This window comes from Sinohyriopsis cumingii, chromosome 12, assembly GCF_028554795.1.
Source record: "Sinohyriopsis cumingii isolate HCF-2022 chromosome 12, ASM2855479v2, whole genome shotgun sequence".
Taxonomy (NCBI): Eukaryota; Metazoa; Mollusca; class Bivalvia; order Unionida; family Unionidae; genus Sinohyriopsis; species Sinohyriopsis cumingii.
In genome coordinates this window covers 22,375,553-22,381,552 of record NC_142972.1, presented here as the reverse complement: position 1 = coordinate 22,381,552, position 6,000 = coordinate 22,375,553, and the positions used below count along the sequence as shown (strand labels likewise).

The window sequence follows — 6,000 nt, the reverse complement described above, 5'->3', positions numbered from 1 at the left end:
AAACGTTGGTCGGTGAAAATATATAAATTGACTTGAAATAAATATCTAAATAAATAAATCCTGTGTGAAAGCAGTATAATTCTTATTAAAATGTCAACATAAAAGTTCAAGCATAATAAGCTCAATGGTGTTGCCTATGCACGTCACACAAAAAAACACAAATTTCATTTTCGCTCAAAATAATAATAAGGGCTTTTTAAATTGAAAGATAGTTTGGTATGAGGATTTCACATGAAAAAGACGTAGGTCATTTTGGATTTTCACCATTTCTTCTGCAAAATTTTACTGGGTTATAGCCCGTTGACTGTAGATTCTTTTCGAGGTCTTCCAAGATTCTTCCTCCACCAAATATACTGGCCGCCTTGTATTTAAAAAAAAAAAAAACATCGTGTGCTGAAAAAATGTCGTTAAACCCCACAAAACCAAACTAACCATGACTGATTTAGTAGCTTCTCTTCGGTTTTGTTTTCTCTGAATAGTGTTAATATGACAGTGATATATAATAAAAAAAAATATGTACGTTTTCTTGTAGGGCTACAAAAATACTTAAAATTAAAATTGAAAATTACTAGACCAGCACTACCTGAAAGTATGTTGAAAATAATAGTTTGAATGACCGTTACAAGCAATGGCAGCGAAGTACCGCAAATGGATTGATTATCAGCATAAATAATACAGATGGAAATGTGATAAACTTTCACCGTATGCATCACGCGAGTTTTACATGCTGGATAAATACAAAAATGATGTCATTAATTGCAGTATTTTAAGAGATCATAGTGAGTTCTTTATGCACTGGATTTGCTGTCCCTTTTACCTTAATTGTCAAGATTAAAAATAGAGGACATAAATGTAACGTTAGCTCCAATACTTAGCACTTAACAGTGACTTAAATTAGTATATAAAGGTATTACCAATCAAGCAGATCCAGTACAGAATTTTGATGCCGCAAAATACAAATTTTGTGCAAAAAGGTTGATGCTTACATAAGTAAGGCGTCGGAGGATAATTGAGAGACATTATCTGGAGGAAAGTTTTTGACAGTTAGTCAACAGAGTAATAATGGTAAAGGTAACAAATCTCCGATGAGCAGATGTGGATAATCAACTGCAATTCATGCCCTACAAACAGTAAGGAGAAGGTACACGTACAGTGATCAGTTCCTAACCAATCTGAACCAAATTTAAAACTATACGCATTCAAAAGGAAAGTAGGTAGAAAGACTCGCACTAGGAAGTAACATCAATGAAAGTAAAGCCGAATTAAAGGCAAATCTAGTGACATTCAAAACAGGCTCTAAGACAGACACGAGTATAAGTTTTGCATTAGGTGTTATAAAGAATGAACTAAAACGGAAATTGATAATAACAAAATTTAATTTGAGGAGAGAGCGTAACTTTTAATATATATTACTTTACGAGTTCGAATAGCACCTAGTTAGGAGTAACCGAATGGTATTAAACAATGTGTAGATTTTACGAGATCCAAGTTCAGTTGTTAAAGAGATACTAATATACCAATTTGATTTTAAATGCTATGGAACAGAAATGGTTGGTGAACATTTTTATGGCTGCAACTACACCCGAAAGATTGTTAATAGATATGATTTGACTATGTTCCAAATTATTTGGTAGAATACACATTATATAATGTACTGCAATATGCCACTCAAATCAAGAAATTAGTCTTATGCACACATTTTACTAGGTTTCTCTGGTTTTTATTTAATTAGAGGTAAAGAAGCAAAGGGTTTCATTTTTCAATGGACATTAAAAGTGATCAAGAACCTAACATTTACAGAATAAAAGAAACATGAAATTAAATGTTTTAATAATGGGTTTAAAAGACAAAGAAGGAGTTAATATTTCAGGATACAAAATAAAATGAAACTGGCAGGAGAATCATAATTTGGTTTACATATTTAAGTACAGTGGCTGCAGCAGAAGTAATTATTGGACGGACAATAACTACCGACCTATTATTTACATAAATCAACTACCTGTTCAAGTTATTATTCTCAATAGATCTAATGAAGGGACATTTAGGCATACTATGATTTATGAAGAATCACAAAGCAAAACTACAGAGATAATTGAAACTTGCTTGCTTTAAAAAAATGGTTTGATAAGAAGCACTTCAAGCAGGTGTCAATGTGTATGTTGAATGCACATTTGGTTGTAATCGTGCCCAAGGCAACACGAGCGAAGTACAGTTCTGCAGAATGTATATGTGCGAGGGACAACGGTGGTAGCCCTGGTGATGAGGGTAACGTTTTTATCCTTTCACTTTTGTTGTTGTTGTTGTTGTAGGGCTAAATGCCAACACAAGATAGGCTGTACATGGCAGCCAGTATACTGGTGGATGAAGAACCCTGGAAAACCCCGGGAAGAACCATAGACCCATGAGAAGCTACTGAAACAGAGCAAAAGAGATTTTTAAAAATTAATGAGACTTGTATTTTTTCATTGATACAGTATGTTTGTATCTTGGTAAACACTGCCTGTCGCGCAATTGTAATGTGTTTAAGCAGCAGGGGGGGCGAATCGGACATTTTGTCCAATCGTTATTTTGCTTAATTAATACTTTCTGCACTCAACGATCTAGTGTCGTCAGCGCCTGGTAAAAAAAAAACGACGACGGTCCATCCTACACGATGGTGACGTCATTTGGTTTAATTAACACCTTCTGCGCGCCGATCCCCAGTGTCGTCAGCGTCCGGTAAGCACAGCGACGACCGCGTCGATGTCATCGCCCCCTCTGCTGCTAAGTGGTTATTTACATTGATCTTACAAACAGAGTGATCACTAACTCCTCCTCCTGTAGATCAATTAGGTTATTTGACTGATCGGTGAGTTTAAAATTAATTCTCGTTAAAAACCGATCATGGCATCGCATATAGACCGGATTAATCGGATTCTCAACGATTAAAAATCCCGGAGGGGCTGTTGGTGAAAATGAATAAAGGATATATCCCTGTTGAGCTTGATTTGATTGATTGGTATCTACCTGGTAACTCCCTTCGATAACATCACACACTAGATTGATTGCTATCACCGATGCGATATTTACGTTGTATGGAGCAATATGCCTACCATCATCCCCGTTATCGTGTCTGAGGATATAAGTTGATGGACCGATAAAATCATTAAGAGACTTTCTTAGTTCTGGCGTGTTGTATCTTGGAAACTTAAAATCGGGTAAATCGGCTTCTGCGATATTATACTCGGTTAGGAATTTTTGTTTATTATCAATTCTGCTAGTGGATATTACCTCGATGATTCTTTCATTGATATATTCCATGTCTAATATAAGTTGATTTAACACCTCAACGTGTTTTTGTGCTTTTGTTTCCCGTAGCTGTTCTAGTTGTGATTGGTAAATACGATTAATCTCGATAAAAAACCTATCGATATCATTTAAATTAACTTCGACCTCGACGACCGATCCAGGAGTTTTCTCGTACCTAAAATACCAATACATGGTATTCCTGTCTTGAAATGTAAACCAGTCGGGGGGTGACGAGTTTTTCATAACAAACAAAACATCTCGATAATTGGGATTAATCTCATGATACGATTGTTTGCCCTCGGGGTTTTCATAAGGTGGATTCTTAGGCCATCCTAGTATGGTTCTTATTGAACTGTTATAAATATCAACCATATACCCCGGTGTGCTTATTTCAATCGTCGACGATAACGTCGGTTCATGAACCGTAATAGCGATTTTTGATTCCTTTCCTGTGATCGATTTTATCCTGCGTTGAAATTCTTTATTGATTTGTTCTATTTGGTATGACCCAGTTGGTATTGTAACCTCCTCCCAGTTTGGGGTTCCATCGGGTTTATTTTTCCGTGCAAAAACCAGCGAGTTATTAGGTTGTTGTCCGTTAAATGCGTCCGCTCGAATATTAGGCCAACTGTGATATACTCGCAATTTTGCCAGCGCTATTTCCTTCACTGGAACCGGTGATGGAAAGTTTACACTGAATTCGGGTTTCGTTGATGTTATCGATATCATATTTGTTTGTACCGGAGTGGTGTTCTCCGCGATCCGCTGAAGTAATTGAAACCCTTCGGGGTTCAGTGACATTATTATTATTTGTTGTCTTTAGTGTTTAATATTAATAACCAGAGCCCATTGAGGTGGTTCCGGCTTCCAGTTGAAAATCCTCGATTTTTGACATCGCGGAGCTATACAACTGGACCATCGTGGAGAATTCAACATCGGATACGAACAAATTATCAATCGATAACGAGATCAACCCGGATAATTTCGAGTATGCGTCGGATACTATTTGATGTTTTACTGTATACTCGTTGAGTTTTTTCTGAAAACACGATGATATCTTTTTAGTGATTGCGTTGGCGACTCCAGCAACTGTTGTCATTGCGGAGACAGCGATTGGAACAGCGATCGGGGCTATCGTGGTTACCGTGGATAAAATAACACCGGTACCGGCTATTATACCCGACACCGAGTACACGACCGCGTCGATGGCGGTTATTTTACGACGGTATTTTTTTATTTTTACACGGTATTGTTCGGAAAGCGTTTTCAAGTTCGCGGAAAATTCTTTTGCGGTATCGAATCGATATTGATGTGACGTCGGTGATACCTCTGATTCAATTTCCTTGGTGGTCATTTTTATTTTAAAAGAGCTAGTGTTTTTAATTACTTAGATCCACTACAAATTCCGCATACCATGTGATGTTTGCCCTAAATAGACTGCTATCAACGGCTTTAATTATAAACCGTTCGATTGTATCCTTGTCGATGATTGTTGATATTGTATTGTTAAACCCGGATGAACTCGGCGATGATATACTGAACTGCATCGCCGAAATCAATGTCAATCGATAAATGCCCTTAACAATTGCGGTGACATCTATTGCATTACGCGTAGGAGTCCAATCGAATGATCCGTATTGAACCGTGTATACGCCACTGCCGATGATCCCATGAGGTGTTTTCATTTTTTCGAGTTGCTCTGTCATTCTAGGTAGTTTGTCCTTAATCGCTTCAACATCAGTTTTGATTGTTTTTATTTCCCCTCCATACGCGTCTACATTTTTTTTGTTCGCTTCAATATTAGTTTCGAGTTGCTCTGTTATTCTCGGTAGTCCGTCTTTAATCGCTTCAACATCAGTTTTGATTATTTCTATTCTACGCAAATTCGCGTCTATATTATTCTTGTTCGTTGCAACATTAGTTTTGATTGTTTCTATTTCCCGTGTATTCTCGGTCATACTTTTTTTGTTCGCTGCAACATCAAGTTTGATTGTTCCTATTTCATATGTATGTACGTCTATACCTTTTTTGTTCGCTGCAACATCAGTTTTGATTAATCCTATTCCCCGCCAATACGCGTCTACATTTTTTTTGTTCGCTTCGACATCAGTTTTGATTGTTCCTATTTCCTGTGTATGCGCGTCCACACCCTTTTTGTTCGCTTCAATATCAGTTTTGATTGTTCCTATTTCCTGTGTATGCGTGTCCACACCCTTTTTGTTCGCTTCAATATCAGTTTTGATTGTTTCTATTTTCCGTCCATGCGAGTCTACATTATTTATGATCGTTGCAACATTAGCGCCGATTATTTCTATTTCCCGTTCATGCGCGTCTACACTCCTTTTGTTTGTTGCAACATCAGTTTTGATTGTTTTTATTTCCTGTCCATACGCAGTGATATCATTTATAGTTATTGTGATTTCATCCGGTTTGGCATTTTTTTTACCAAGGAATTTATCAAAGTTGTCATCGATCCTGTTAACATTTTTTCGTAACGAGGTAAATTGGCCCGACAGCGTCGTAAACTCCAAAATAGTATTTTTTATTGTTGCAAGATTCGGTTCGGTTACCGTCGGGGTTCCAAAAAAACTAGCGGTAGTGAGTTGTATATCGGTGACAGATTTTTTCACCTCGGCGACAGATTTTTTCACCTGCGCGTCAAGTTCGGTCACCGATCTATCTAACCTTGTAAAACCGTCCTGGACTAATGTT

General features: G+C 37.2%; 1 long non-coding RNA gene across 2 annotated transcripts in view; it reads right to left on the bottom strand.

Annotated features, from left to right (window-relative positions):
• The window catches only part of LOC149786091 (uncharacterized), a 38,902-nt gene that overhangs the window by 5,712 nt on the left and 27,190 nt on the right, over positions 1-6,000 (bottom strand). The window lies entirely within an intron of this gene.